Genomic DNA, 16,741 nt, shown 5'->3' on the forward strand with positions numbered 1-16,741 from the left:
CCATAGTTGTTTGAATCTCAGATGGCGACGAAACAGACTACAGACAGGAGATGGAAGATCTGGAAAAATGAAATAAACAATCTAGCTCTCAATGCCAACAAAACCAAGGAACTCATTATTGACTTTCAGCTGGATGTTACTCATGCCCCCTCCCACACATTAACAGCACAGAGGTGGAACAAGTGGAAGGTGTCAAGTTCCTTCAAGTGGTCATCCACAACAGGCTTTCTTGGATTCTTTATGTGCTCACACTGGGTACTAAGGCCCAACAACATCACTTCTTCCTCAGGCAGCTGAGGAAATTTGGCATGACAGCAAATACCCTTGCCAATCTTTATAGGTATGCCATTGAGAGCATTCTGTCTGGATGTATCACTTCCTGGTTTGGCAGCTGAACCATTCAAAATCAGAGATGGTTACAGAGAATGGTGAACTTGGCCCGGACAATCACAAAGGTCAACCTCCCATCTCTAGAATCCATCTACCATGACCGCTGTCAAGGAAAGGCTGCCAGCATTCTTAAAAAACCATCCCACCCTGGCAATGTTTTTCTACAACCTCTACCATTGGGGAGAAGGTACAGAAGCCTGATCACATGCACTAGCTGGTTTTGCAACAGTTTCTACCTTACTATTGTTAGAGTACTGAATGAAATCACAAACTCTTAACATTCACCTGTACCTGTGTTTTTATTTTTGCCACTATTGCCTAATATTTACTATCTATGCTACTTAACTATATGATCTACCTGTATAGCTCGCAAGACAAAGCTTGACTGTGCCTAGGTACACATAAAAATAAATTCAATTCAATTCATTTCATACCCACACATACAGTATCCACTATGAACAGAACTCATCAGCCTTATAATAATTTTTGGATAACTTTGGAAGGACTCACAACATTGTCAAAGTCATCAAAATAACATTTAAAAACCTCCTCAAAAATCTTAGTTCTCTAAGGTTTTTTGGTGGGAGGCGATGGCCTAGTGGTATTATCGCTGGGCTGTCAATCTAGAGACACCAGGTAACATTCTGGAGACTTGAGTTCAAATCCTACTACTGCAAATGGTAGAATTTGAATTCAACAAAAAATGATGACCATGAATCAATTGTCAGGAAAAAAACCATCTGGTTCACTAATGCCCTTTAGGGAAGGAAACTGCCATCCTGACCTACATGTGACTCCAGACCCACAACAATGTGACTGACTCATAACTGCCTTCTGGGCAAATTCGGGATGGGCAACAACTGCTGCCAGTGACACCCACAGCCTGTGAATGAATAAAGGAAAGAAAAGCGGGCATAAAACTGTCAAATAAAAACACCATTCAAACCTTTTTAAAATGAACACCATTCTATTAGTCACTTAATACAACAGAATTGTGAGTATTACTGAGTAGCAAGATATCCTGCTGAGGCTTTACATTTTCCATTCAACCAGACAGACACAAAAATGTTAAAATTATAGAGGACCAACAATTTAGACTGCATGAGAAAAAGGTGCTAATTCAATGGCAAGTTGACTCTGACTGATTGAGATGTTGGCACGGAGAATGCACCTGGAATTGTTTTCTCCTTTTTTTTTGTTTCATTCAAAAACGGTGCAATGCCTGAATATGTTGCTTTGGCTCAATAAGACAAGTCCCTGCTTATGAATATCTCTGGCTTCTAAGAAGCAGAAGTGAGCCACATTCTAAATCTGGCTGATAATCTTGAGTCTGTTGTTGGTGTAATAGCCATCTGTTTGACCACTTCAAAGGCTCAACAGATGGATGGGCTGTAAATCAATAAACGTTCAAGGCAAAATCCAAATTATTTATTAAGATCTGAATCTTCATACTGTTGAATACAAACATTTTATTCACTGAACATTTATAATTTTGGCTAATTCAGTAGTTTCTAAACTTTTCTAAACTAAAACACTCCTGAATTACTAAATGAAAAACATGCTCAAATTGTAATACAGCATCCACTTATGACATATGAAAGTGCCAGCGATGTTTTGGCTTATGTGCCACAAGTTCCTTATTCTGGAACAAGATTTCTCAATGGAGCACAAAGTCTATAACCTGACCTTTATACTGCATATTTTAGAAACCTATCTGCCTCACTGAAAATCTCAATCTTTAACACATACAAAATTATGTTAGACACCAAGATGGAAGCTCTGATGTCAGTTTTTATGAGCACTGGTTCCTGAAATTCCATGTTTCCTCAACATAAAAAGTGGTAACATTGTGTTGAGAATTTGGTTATATTTTCTGAAAACAACACCCCTTCACACAAAACCATGATCAATCAGCACTTTTTACCCTTGCTGATATGACTTTCTCTGTGCCAGGATAGCAAACTCTGACCCAGCATATTTCCTGAAATATTATTTTTCTCAAAATAACAATCAGAGATGCAAATGAATCTTCAACACTGTTAAATGGATGACCTTCAATGGACTTGATAAGTTTATTGTCGATATTCAACATATGCTAATGGAAATTTGTCTCATTGGAATGAAAATTATAATAATCCTAATACATTACACAAAATATGCCACTTGCATATGTGATGCTGCAGGTGTTGATGTCGGAATTGTCTCTCCTAGAAAAGTTTATCTCAATTTAAAAATCCAACTTCTAAGTACAGCTACAACATATTCATCTTTCACCATGGAGATACCTAATTTTTAATTTCTTTCTTTACCACTAACTTAATCAGTTGCTGTAATCATTTTCCTTGAAGTCTTTATCCTTGTTTTCTCTTTGTTCTTCACCTCATTGAATCCCAAGATTTCATATAGAGTTCCCATAGATCCTCCATTGCTGACTTTTAAAAACTTGTGCTCCTCTCTTTATTCTATCTAAACATTTCCCTTTTCAGTTACTGCTAGATGGCTGACAGACTCCAAAAAGAGCGGTCTTAAAATCTGATTAATTAACTTTCTTGAGGCATTAAAACTGTCAGCCGTATCATAAAAAGCCAAAAATTTGACCTCTGTCGTGCAGACCTCAGGGATCATTTTAAGAGTCAGCAATGTTAGGGGTGAGTCTTGCCCTTTGGCAGCGTGGACTGATTAAATTATTGCTCTACTTCTTTCTTAAGTAATAACAAATGCATGCAGCAGTTCCATTAGTATCTGCAAAGGTTACAACGAGGTTGAGATTTCAGGTGTAGAACCATTAATAGAACTAATTCTCTTTGCTCTTTTCGAATTGAACCTGTAGAGCATTACGCTTGTTATAATACTAGGACAAGGCAAATTAAACCCTTGTAATGAAAATTTGAATTAACTAGAACAAACAGTCGGGACAAAGGCCAGTTCTGGTATGTAATTCACTTCCTTTGATGCAAATTCTGTTCTATTCATTCTTGTCTTTTCATATCATCTATCAATGAAAAGTGAAGCCTTGTTGGCCACTTAAAGGATAACACACTAGAACAAGGGGGGCTGGAAAAATACTTAAGTGCAGCAATATATTCATGTTACTTCACAATTCTAATTAATTTTCCTCTGTACAATGTATGGAAATAATATTTATTGGTGGCACTGTCAGTAATAAAATTACTGAGATGAGATATTGCCCAACTTAGTTGATTTAAAGATGCTTTTTTCAATTTCCCTGACAACACTGTTGCAGAATTTTTTCACACCAGGTAAAGCATGGGGCTTATAAATATTCTTACTATGTCAGGATAATCTGACACAAAGGAAATAAAATATCAGTAATTTCAAATAAACTTATATGTTTGATGCATGAAAATAACAAGTTATAATATCAAGACCTCGCATAGCATAAAATTCAGTCTGACACTCCATTGCAGGCCTGATGGAGCACTACACCATAAGACACGCAGACATGGCAATAAACTACAATATTAACTGCCTTCTCAAAACGATGTCAAAGAACAAGAATGTTATTCCCACTGTCCCATCCAACATTTATGTCTCAACCAACACCACTGAAAGCAGATTATCTGAAAATCATTACATTTGCTGTTTCTGTGAGGTTATTGCATTTATTTTATTTTGCATTTTCTATAGCGTAATGGCATCTACTCATCAGAATTATCTCATTAGCCAGAAAGATTATCTGAGGTGGTAAACAAAATTATGTAAATACAAACTTCTTTTTTTTAAACAATCTGATAAACAACAGATATAAAGACATGCTGCATTATATTTTCCAATAAAACTAAACTCATTTTTATTCACCAGCCCCAAAATTCACTTTGCAGCACTGAATAAAGCTCAGTCTGCACAATAGATTCTTTGAGTTCATGTCAGGTTTGCACTAGTTGCTATGTCAAGCTCTTGCCCAATTTAGTAAATACATTAAAGTAAATATATTTGAATTGATTGAATTTAGTAACGGGCAAAGATTCATTCATATCAGGCAATGCACAACTTCTGCATACATCAGTGTCTATATAAATACACCATTAATCAATGTGACCTATAAAGCTATTGTAGGGTAGAGAGCACCAACCTTTCATTATTGACACAGGGACAGTTTTGATTTTTCTAACAATATAGTGTAATCAAGGTACTGAATTTTTGTTCTTCCAATTGTAGCAATTATATAAAAATGCTAGCCTTTGACTCATACAAGATGCATGATCAATTGTGCAAATTCAAACTCCATTAATATAATGATTATGTAGTACATGCCATGTACATGATGCCAGTTTTGATGCAATGAGGACCAGTGGTAATGTCAAAAGATTTACATAACTCTAAAGAACCACTGGATGTTCTGAAAATATTAAATATGTGGCTAAAGCATATAACTGAGAAAACATATAATTAAAAAGGATAAAATAATAAAATACAATTGCACAGTACATGTAAACAAAGTCTTGCTTAAATGATGACTGAGAAATCAAACTAGAACATATGGCACAGTAATGAAATGAACAATGGGTTAGGTGACAATGATGAGGCACCAAATGAATGCTGATCAATTACATTGCTCCAAGAAACAAAATGAGATTATTTAGATGGAAAGAAGAAACCAAGGGGATTACGTTTTCAAACAGTGTCAACCAAGGACTCAGCAGATTTAGGAAAATAATTAATTTACAACAAAACTGCAGAGCTAAAGGATATGAGACAAACATTCATGCTCCAAGCAAGAATGACATCAGGAAAGAGTTTTCTTTTAAGGCATAGAATATTTTACGTGCTAAATAACACAATATGTTATTGTTGTTTGGTTAGTAATTTTGAAGACTGTTAGCTCCATAGCTCCCTATGATCTCACAAATAGGGGTTCATCCGTAATCCAGTCATCTTTGTAATGAGACATTAGCAAACATATATTCATAGTCAGATGGGAATTTGTCACAGTTTTTGGCACAGATTCCCAATTACTGAGAAGACGATATGCAAAGTTGTCTAAAGCCCTGAAATTATAATTATAGCGAACAAATTTCTCGTGGCTATGCATGAGGTCTTCAATTCGCAGCAGAATACTTGAACATAGATATCAAGGACTGACAAAGAGATTCATAAGGATGAAAGATTTCAGTTGCATGCAGAGATGGTCCAAATGCGCAGTTTTTCATAAAGCATAGAAAGCTAATGAGAGATTTGACAAAGGTGTTCAAAAATCTTCAAGGATTTTGTTAGGGTAAATAAAGAGAAACTTCCACTTGGCACAATAATCAGGAAATAGTGCTTTAAGGCAATAATTAGGTAGGTGGCTTGCCATTGTTCTGGCCACTGAATAGTCAAGAGTTGGACATGTTGCAGTGTGGCACCATGCTGCATTAAAGTTACACCTACAGTATGTATGTGCCAGCGGCTTACATGGCAAACCGCCTGCATGTACTTCAAGTTAATGGTTAGTCTGAAAATCAATGGTTAGCAGTCATTCATGGGTCAGGGAAGACTACAGTCAGCCAGGGTATACTGCCACAATCGATCACATGGCTAGGTCAGTTCAGCTGACATCAGCTTGAAGAGTGGGCCGATATTTACTGCTTAGAGACAAAGGGAGGAATTGAGTATGATGTCAATTTATGGAGAAACATTTAGTGATGATAAAGCATCAGGAGAGGTGGTGTGCTATCCCTAATGGCTATGCAGGAAGCACAAAGATATTGTAGAGTTAATGTGAGTGGTAGCCCAATATGTGTGAGGTGACAAAGAAAAGATCATTTACAGATCACCTTCTTCCTGCATTGCTGAGTATCCTGTTTAACCTGGGACACAGCATGGATCTGGACTGAAATTTGAGTTAGTCTGTTGGTGTGGTTCATGGCGTAGCGGGTTAGCTTGCTTTTCCTTTGTCAATATCATGGATGTAGAGACTTGTGCACCACAGTGTGAAGGGCAGTTCCTGGTGAACAGCACCTGAAGAGATGGTCTTTAAACATGGCTCCAGTGGCGTAAACAATGCAAGGTCCTGGCAGCAACACTACTATCACCTGTCTATTTCCTGAGCAAAGTGCTGATGAAGCTGGTTGTGTAACTAACGAGGTGGACTGCGGAAGATTACATGAAAAACGTCACTTCAAGTCATGACAGATCAGGTGCGGTGAATCTCATTCAACAAATACTTTTACTAAAAATGGGAAATTTCCACCTATTTCTTTATGTAATGAGTTAGAATGACTTGAAATATACTACCTGAAAATGCGCATTGCAGCCATTATTGGGGAGGGTGGTAGGAGTGTTATAAATGGAGACTCAATCCATTGGCAAAATCTTCCAAAGCCACAGTCATTTCTATTTGGAAGGACAACCACTGTAGATACATGGGAACACCACCACTTGTAGATTCCCCTTCAAGCTACGCAGCATCCTGACTTGGAAATATATCACATTTCCTTCAGTTTCACTGGGTCAAAATCCTGGAACTCCCGCTCAAATGGCAATGTGGGTCTGCCTACGGTAAATGACAGCAGTGGTTCAAGAAGACAGCTCACCAACTTCTCAATGGCAACTGGATATGGACAATAAATGCCAATCCAGCCAATGACTTACATGTGCCATGAATGAATTTAAGAATAAAATTCAATGACAAAACTATCAAAACAAAAATTCTATAAATACCTGAAAGTGAAACACATTCTGAGCTATGGGAAAAGTGCATAACACTAATTGGATGGGAATACCTGTATTTGGACAGGTAATCTTTTTCTTGGCTGTAACATTTCCAAGATTTTTGAACAACTGTACTGTCTTGCAGTTTCCTCTCCTTCAAATATTGACTCAATGTTTTCTTTAATGCTTTGCCCTGTGCTAAACAATTCAGGTTACCTCAATATTCTGGGTGAAAAATGTTTTCCTAACCAATCTCTTCAGTCGTTCAGGATAATTTTAAATTTATGTTCTTGGTACTGATGCTTCTATGAAACCTTTCATGTTCAGTCTATCAAAATGCTGCATAATTATTTAAAAATGTCTATTATTGTTCCTCCCAATTATATTTCCTCATAGCCATTTGCATTCGACGACTGAAATTATCTCAGTATCTCAATGCCTTGATGCATCAGCTATATTATTCCCTATGGTTTTAATGTCCTTCCCAACATGGGATAGGACAAACTCCATGTAAATAAACTTGAGAATAGATAACAATGAGTTGCTAATGCATGCTAGTGGCTGTGTTACTACTCAATGTTGAGAGTGTGGTGCTGGAAAAGCACAGCAGGTCAGGCAACATTCAAGGAGCTGGAGAATCGATGATTCCCCTGCTGTATGGATACTGCCTGACCTGATGTGCTTTTCCAGCACCACACTCTCCACTCTAATCTCTAATCTAATCTAATCTCCAGCATCTGTAGTTCTCACCTTCTCCCCATGTTAGTGCTCAATGGTTAGTTCTCATCTGTCCATTCAGATATTGGGTATAAAATTACTACTTCTTTTCAGTACTGAGAATCTCATTTTTCCAATATCCCCATAATTTTCAAACTGTATTGTCATTACCTATGTTATTAAGGACCTGGGAGAATTTATCCCCAAATCTTTGAAATACATTTTTATACATGATATTCACTCAATCAAAGCATTCCATGAACTTACTTTTTATTCCCTCAAAATGAAGCCTGTTGAAAACTTTTTTTCTTGTCATTTTGAAAAGCTTCTGGAGGTTTAAATAAGTTCAGATTGACATTTGTATTCAATTGGACAGGCAAACCATTGGGTCATTGTAACCAATATGATTAGCTTTTAAAATATATTGACCTGAATGTGGAGCCAGAAGGAGTGTGAGGAATTATATTAAAAGGAGATCAGCTATTTGCCCTCACCCTCCCATTGCTGTTGCTGTCCACCAAGTGCCTCCTCCAATGCCCATTGCCACCTGCCAACCCAATAATCCAATTTCCTATTTCAGATATTTCCTACTTCCTTGTCACATTTTTTTTCCTTCCTCACTGAACTGGGGACCATTCAAAAACATTTTGTTTCTGAGAGATAAATTATTGTCAGCAGTTTGCTGGGTTGGTGATAAATCGGGGCACAGCACACCTCATCAATCATTGAATCTACATTTTTTCATAGGAATCAAACCTGAATTCTAAGGTTTGATATTCGACAAACAAACAATTCAAGGCCATTTAGCAAGCATTGACATGTACTGAGGATATCACGGCAGTTCATGAAATGGAATCATTCAATCAAATGGATCTTGTGTAACCAGATATGCTGTACAATATATCAAATAACAAAAGACTCACTGAACTGACAATGTCTCTTTATAATGCAGATGCTTTTTATCTGCTTTAGAAGGAAAAAACATGTTAAGTAAAAGTGGCCTTTTGTTTTTCTTTCAGCTGTTTTCAAATCTTTTTTATGATGGAACTTGATTATAATTTGAATAAGTACAATAAATCATACTACCATTGAGAAGAGATGTCTAGCTGACAACACCAGGTTTCGTAGAAGGCAAAACATTTTATACTTCACTGCTGGTCATACCATGAAAGTGTTTCCATGTAATTGATTGGCAGGGAAAGGGGACTTTGAAGATTTCCCAAAGCTTGACTTCAGTTGAAATGGGATGGACCAGAGATTTTCTAAAAAAAAACATGTTATTAGAAGCAACATCCTATTGTAGGCTTTGAGAAGTCTAAAGAATTATTAAAATATTTTGAACATTAATCACCCTGTTTTTTGACATTTATCAGTGACTTCACTATCTTTATCCTTGTGCAAGTCTAGTTAATATCAGACAATATGGATGGGTATAAATTATCGCCCCTTGCGGGAGTTTGAAGATAGAAGGAGCCTCTTAATCTGGCAGGAGAGAGTTGGATGGGCAGCCCACCATTTCATCGCTTCTGACCTGTTATTAAGTGTAAGGTAGACTCCTGGACAACCTTCTTATCCTGCCACCAATTTAAACACTTACCTGCTTAACATTTCAATGTTGGTATTCATCATTTGTGGGCAATTGTCAGCTAAAGAGCAGAAATAGCAAACACTGTTAAGCTTGCTGGCAGTTGGATGTAAACTGTGGCATGCTCCTCATTGTCAGAGACAAAGTAAATTTTTATCTTTCCTGGAAGTACTGGAGAAAATGATGGGAGGGACACAACTGGGCAGGTTGGCTCTGACATGGTACCAATCTGCTTCTTGCCACCTCATCAACTAAATTCTTGCTGAGAAAGTCCATGTGTAACAGTCTTGAACCATCCCCAATTAAGATCCTGAAATGGTCAATAAATGAACACTTAAACAGCCTCACCTCCCTGATTGCCTAACCTTTCCAATGTGTGAGAAATGTGGCTAGATTCTTGACTGAGATACCAGGCTGACTGGCTTGTTGGGTTCAGCGTCTATAATAGCCACAAGCTAGAGCAATCAGAGGCACAGATAAGGGAAAAGAGGATGACCACTAGAAGCAAAGTCGCTGCTCTTGCCTCCGATTTCATTCTCACTGTGATCTCCCCCTCCAATTCTCAAGAAGAAGAGGAAAAGAAAACTGGTTTTCTCACCACTTGATCTCCTAAGGGTTAGACCTCAACTGATGACCCTCAGGATTCAGGGGTTGCCAGCCTCTGATTGGCCAGGAGCTTCTGAAAGCATAGGATGCCCTCCTTGAGGCCTGCAATGGGCCTAGAAATTCCCTCTTGCTTTTGTACGTGAGCTGATTGATGCACGAGCAAGCATGTTCTCTTGGCATGGAAAGTTTGCCATGTTATAATTTGAATAAGTACAATAAATCATACTATCAGTGAAAAGAGACGTCTAGCTGACATAATACAGTGTTTCCTGCACTTAATATTAAACGTGGAAAAGTTTGCCCTCATATCTGATTGAGGAAGGAGGCACCAAGAAGTTGGGGCAGGTTGGGGAGAAGAGGGAATACATGATAATCACATCTATGCTCTTTCTTCATACAGAGTCATAGAGTCATAGAGATGTACAGCATGGAAACAGACCCTTCGTCCAACCTGTCGTCCAACCAGATATCCCAACCCAATCTAGTCCCACCTGCCAGCACCCGGCACATATCCCTCCAAACCCTTCCTATTCATATACCAATCTAAATGCCTCTTAAACGTTGCAATTGTACCAGCATCCACCACATATTCCATACACATATCACCCTCTGTGTGAAAAAGTTGCCCTGTGGGTCTCTTTTATATCTTTCCCCTCTTACTCTAAATCTATGCCCTCTAGTTCTGGACTCCCCGATCCCAGGGAAAAGACTTTGTCTATTTATCCTATCCATGCCCCTCATAATTTTGTAAACCTCTATAAGGTCACCCCTCAGCCTCTGACCCTCCAGGGAAAACAGCCCCAGCCTGTTCAGCCTCTCCCCATAGCTCAAATCCTCCAACTCTAGCAACATCTTTGTAAATCTTTTCTGAACCCTTTCAAGTTTCCCAACATCTTTCTGATAGGAAGGAGACCAGAATTGCATGCAATATTCCAACAGTGGCCTAACCAATGTCCTGTACAGCTGCAACATGACCTCCCACTCCGATACTCAATACTCTGACCAATAAAGGAAAGCATACCAAACGCCTTCTTCACTATCCTATCTACCTGTGACTCCACTTTCAAGGAGCTATGAACCTGCACTTCAAAGTCTCTTTGTTCAGCAACACTCCCTAGGACCTTACTATTAAGTTTATAAGTCCTGCTAAGATTTGCTTTCCCAAAATGCAACACCTCGCATTTATCTGAATTAAACTCCATCTGCCACTTCTCAGCCCATTGGCCCATCTGGTCCGGATCCTATTGTAATCTTAGGTAACCCTCTTCGCTGTTCACTACACCTCCAATTTTGGTGTCATCTGCAAACTTACTAACTGTACCTCTTATGCTCGCATCCAAATCATTTATGTAAATGACAAATAGTAGAGGACCCAACACCGATCCTTGTGGCACTCCACTGGTCACAGGTCTCCAGTCTGAAAAACAACCCTCCACCACCACCCTCTGTCTTCTACCTTTGAGCCAGTTCTGTATCCAAATGGCTAGTTCTCCCTGTATTCCATGAGATCTAACCTTGCTAATCAGTCTCCCATGAGGAACCTTGTCAAACACCTTACTGAAGTCCAGATAGATCACATCTACTGCTCTGCCCTCATCAATCTTCTTTGTTACTTCTTCAAAAAACTCAATCAAGATTGTGAGACATGATTTCCCACCCACAGAGCCATGTTGACTTTCCCTAATCAGTCCTTGCCTTTCCAAATACATGTACATCCTGTCGTTCAGGATTACCTTCAACAACATGGCCACCACTGAGGTCAGGCTCACCAGTCTATAGTTCCCTGGCTTGTCTTTACTGCCCTCTTAAACAGTGGCACCATGTTTGCCAAACTCCAGTCTTCCAGCACCTCACCTGTGACTATCGATGATACAAATATTTCAGCAAGAGGCCCAGCAATCACTTCTCTAGCTTCCCACAGAGTTCTCCCCACAGAGTCCTGATCAGGTCCTGGCGATTTATCCGATTTAACCGTTTCAAGACGTCCAGCACTTCCTCCGATGTAATCTGGGCATTTTGCAAGATGTCACCATCTATTTCCCTACAGTTTATATCTTCCATATCCTTTCCACAGTAAATACTGATGCAAAATATTCATTTAGTATCTCCCCCATTTTCTGTGGATCCACACAAAGGCCACCTTGCTGATCTTTGAGGGGCCCTATTCTCTCCCTAGTTACCCTTTTGTTCTTAATATATTTGTAAAAATCCTTTCGTTTCTCCTTAATTCTATTTGCAAAAGCTATCTCATGTCTCCTTTTTGCCCTTCTGATTTCCCTCTTATGTATACTCCTACTTCCTTTGTACTCTTCTAAGGATTCACTCGATCTATCCTGTCTATGCCTAACAGATGCTTCGTTTTTTCTCTTAACAAATCCTCAAATTCTTTAGTCATCCAGCATTCGCTATTCCTACCAGCCTTTCCTTTCACCCTGACAGGAATGCACTTTCTCTGAATTCTTGTTATCTCACTTCTGAAGCCTTCCCATTTTCCAGCTGTCCCTTTACCTGTGAACATCTGCCTCCAATCAGCTTTCGAAAGTTCTTTCCTATTTCCGTCAAAATTGTCATTTCTCCAATTTAGAACTTCAACTTTTAGATCTGGTCTATCATTTTCCATCACTATTTTAAAACAAATAGAATTATGGTCACTGGCTCAAATGTGCTCCCCCACTGACATCTCAGTCACCTGCCCTGCCTTATTTCCCAAGAGTAGGTCAATTTTGCACCTCTTCTAGTAGGTACATCCACATACTGAATCAGAAAATTGTCTTGTACGCACTTAAGAAATTCCTCTCCATCTAAACTTTTAACACTATGGCAGTCGATGTTTGGAAAGTTAAAATCCCCTACCATAACTACCCTATTATTCTGACAGATATCTTTCCAATCAGTCACACACTCCCCATGACTCCTGTCCCTCCCTCTCCTATTCATCTTGAGATGATCTCTTGTTGATTCTCAGCCATTGGTGAGTACATTACCAGAAGCCACCATCACTCTGTTGGTAATATTGATGACAATGTAAATATGTCCGTCTTCAATAGGATAGCAACACTTCAGAAATGTGGTTTTCATTCCAATGGTTCTGGATACTGGGGTGAACCCATTGCAGATAGGCTAAGTGCCTGCCTGATCTTTAATATAAGTAGGCTATCCCCAGAAGAGATTCTATAGGGCACTTGTCTGATTTGATCTGAAGGGTTATTGTGTCAATTTTGGTAACATGAATACCAAGATTAGTTGCTCACTAAGAACAGGAACAAGGAGATTTGCTCATAGAGCTAAATTATAACTCTGTCACAAACTATGACATAATCTAGGTAACGTGGGATTTGAACCTGGGCCTTCTGGCTCAGGGATAAAAGCACTACCACTGCAACACAACAGCCCATACAGCAGCATCTGTTCAAGGTGGGGCTGATACCTTGATCACATGACACAATGTCTGTCACACAGATACCACCATTTCGTTCTGTTATAGGTATTTGCTCACTTGATCATGAGTACATACAACATCATTGGCTGTCGAACTGATGGATAAGGACCCCATCACCTGCATTAAATTTCACCTTGTAACTGTGTCTCTATGTTTTGAATGACCTGGTTAATTATCCATTATTAATCATGCAACAAACATTTTAAACTTCTGTGAATCAGTGATACGGTGCTGACTTTTCTTTTCCCAATTTTCTCTTTCAACAGTTTCAAATGTAGATTGTCTCAGGCACATTTCGCGTGTCACCTGCAGATTTCTGAACTAACACATGGACATAATCCTTTGTGACAGGCATGCTATGTGCTGTTCAAACATTTTACTTTCCAAACATTGTGTCCTTAACTACATTTCTTATCCAAATGTTGTAACAACTATTTAACGTTTGTGAAGTATCTATGACACATATGAGCAGTCCAAGTCTGAGGCTGATGTTCCTATTTAAAAGGCCAAATTGAATTTTTACAAATTACACTTAGTTGAGGCCACAAGAACAATTATGGTTAGGAATTCTTTAGGACTTAAATGTTATCAATCCCTGTACGCACGTACATCAGTAATAACCAATTTAGATAACTGAATCAGTGACAAGATTACACAGTGAATTGAGCATTATTCTTTTTAAACATTTTAAATCATCTCTTTCCCCTCTATTCTGAATGGATTGATGAATGTGCAGCTGAAGAATTATGATACACTCTAAATACATTTATGCTGACAGTGTATAAGCACAGATACACAGACTGTCACAGTGGTGCAATGTGCATTGACCCATCATGCCTCAAAGAGTCCTTTTCTCCATTTGACCTATAATGTCGAATGTTAATCTCCAGCTCCATCTTCAAGCAACTGTGTGTGGCAGAAAATGTCTATCGAGCCTTCACAAAAAGGTTTTGGGATTTCTTTTTTCTAATGCTTACTTTTTACATCTCATCTGCCCAGTCAGAAAAAGGGAGAACAGAGTAGGAATATCAAGTGAAGCATGACATTGTGCCTGGCCAAGGCTCATGGTGAATGGAGACCCAACTCACCAGGAGTGACATTTTGAGCCTGCTCCATTGTTCAATAATGGCTGACCTTCTGTATCAAATCCACTTACCCTATATCCCCTCTCCCAAACCCTTACTTCCCATATCCCTTGATTGTCTGAGAGACCAAAGATCTGTCCATCCCAATGTTAGATAAGCTCAATGATGGAAAATTGCAAACCTCTGGGAGAGGTAATTCAAAGGTTCATAATCATCTCAGTTAAAAGATTTCTGCTCATCTCAGTCTTAAATGAATTACCCTTATCCTGAGGCAATCCCCATGTTCTAGATTCCCCAGCTAGGAAATACAATCTCTCAGTGTTTGTCCTGTTAAGCTTCTTTTCTTAATGGTTTCAATTAAACTACCACTCATCCCTACACCTCCTGAGAATTAAGGCTAAATTTACTCAGCCATTCATCATAGGACAGCCTTCCCATCCCAGAAACCAACTTATTTAATCTTTGCTGAGTTGTTGCCAGTGCAAGTAGATCTTTTCCTTAAATATGGAGACCAAAATTATCTAGTCTTCCAGATGTGCTTTCACTAAAACCCCATACAATTATAGCAAGACTATTCATATACTCCAAATTTCTGCAAAGGTCAATGTGATATTTACCTTCTGATTTTTTTTCCCATACCTGTATGCTGATTTTTTGTGTTCCTTGTACATCCAAGACTCTCTTAGCATTAACATTTTGAAGTTTCAGTACCTAGTTTTGATCTTCATAGCATTTCACTGGTTATATCCTGCCATTTGAAAATGTCTCAATTATGTCTACTCTGATTCCTGTCAATTAACCAAGTCTCTATCCATGTAAATACATTTCTCTGAACTTCATTAATTGTTATCTTGCATGCTAACTTCTTTTGTGACACCCTACTGAATGCATCTTGGAAACCTTATGTTCGACATTTGCTCGCTTCCCTTTAGCTGATGTGTTATATGGGATATATATAAACTGACACGGACTGATATGTTATGCTCTCACAATCTGTTGTGGATGCACTGAAAGATTTTTTTTTGCTTTCAGTAGGGTATTTGTTCCTGATGAGGTGACACTTACATGAGCTTCCATAGCATAAGAATGTGACATCGCTAATGAAGTACTGAAACATTTAATAGATTTCATAGAATCATAAAATCTCTATGTTGTGAAAACAGGCCATTTGGTCCATCGAGTCCACACTGGCACTCCAAAGAGCAGCCGACCCAGACTCACCCCCTACTCTGTCCCTGCAACCCTGCATTTCCCATGGCTAAACCACCTACCTTGCACATGTTTGGACTGTGGCAACACCCAGAGGAAACCTACGCAGACACAGGGAGAATGTGCAAACTCCAAACAGGCAGTCTCCCGAAGTTTGTGGAAAATCTTCTGGGGAAGGTGGGACCTGCACAAGAAGGACAGGTTGTGCATAAATTGGAGGGGCACCAATGTCTTGGCAGGGAGGTTTGATAGTGTGGGTGTAAACTAGTGTGGCAGTAGAGTGAGAACTGGAGCATCAGGTCGCTAAGTATAGAGACTGGGGAAGAGCTTCAGACTAAGGCAAACATAGTTAAGAGAAAGAGCAGTCAGGGAGAGATTACTGAACTCAGCAGAACATTTATTTTTATTAGTACAGCAGATTTTTTATTAAAGCTCCTGGTTTCTGCATACATGACAATCACAGGCCCTTGCATTTCTGGGTTAAAGTTCAGCAATTTGGCTATGTACTGTAACACACATCCCTTGTCATGCTACAAGTGGGCCGCATATAATCAGGTCACATGCCTTAATATGGTAATAACAGCATAAGAATAACAGCATAAGACAACAACCTACTCCATTAGTTATTCCCTTTTCCTGTTAACAGGAAAGTCCTGTTAACACAGTTAGAGTTGATAAGGATGGTCTATCTCAATTCTGTTTTGGGACATTCTTCTGAGAGCAATTACAGAACATATCTAATGATGTAGTATAAATATAACAGAAGAACCCAAAATGAAAACAGAAAACATTGATGATATTTTCATGATCATCAAAATTACAGAACAAGTAATTAAATCATTTGACCAAAGGATCTACAAAAGGGTCTCTAATTTTCATAAATTATCGATTAGAAATGCTCTGTGTTTTTGGATGCTATCATATATTTTGAGCATTTTTCTTGAAATATTATTGACTTAAATATGTCCACACTCGTATACATGCCCTTTTTATACTTAATCTGCATTATAGCTTTATAATATGCTTGTTTAAAAACATATCATTAAATTTCCCATG

This window comes from Chiloscyllium punctatum, chromosome 9 (genome assembly GCF_047496795.1).
Source record: "Chiloscyllium punctatum isolate Juve2018m chromosome 9, sChiPun1.3, whole genome shotgun sequence".
Lineage (NCBI taxonomy): Eukaryota > Metazoa > Chordata > Chondrichthyes > Orectolobiformes > Hemiscylliidae > Chiloscyllium > Chiloscyllium punctatum.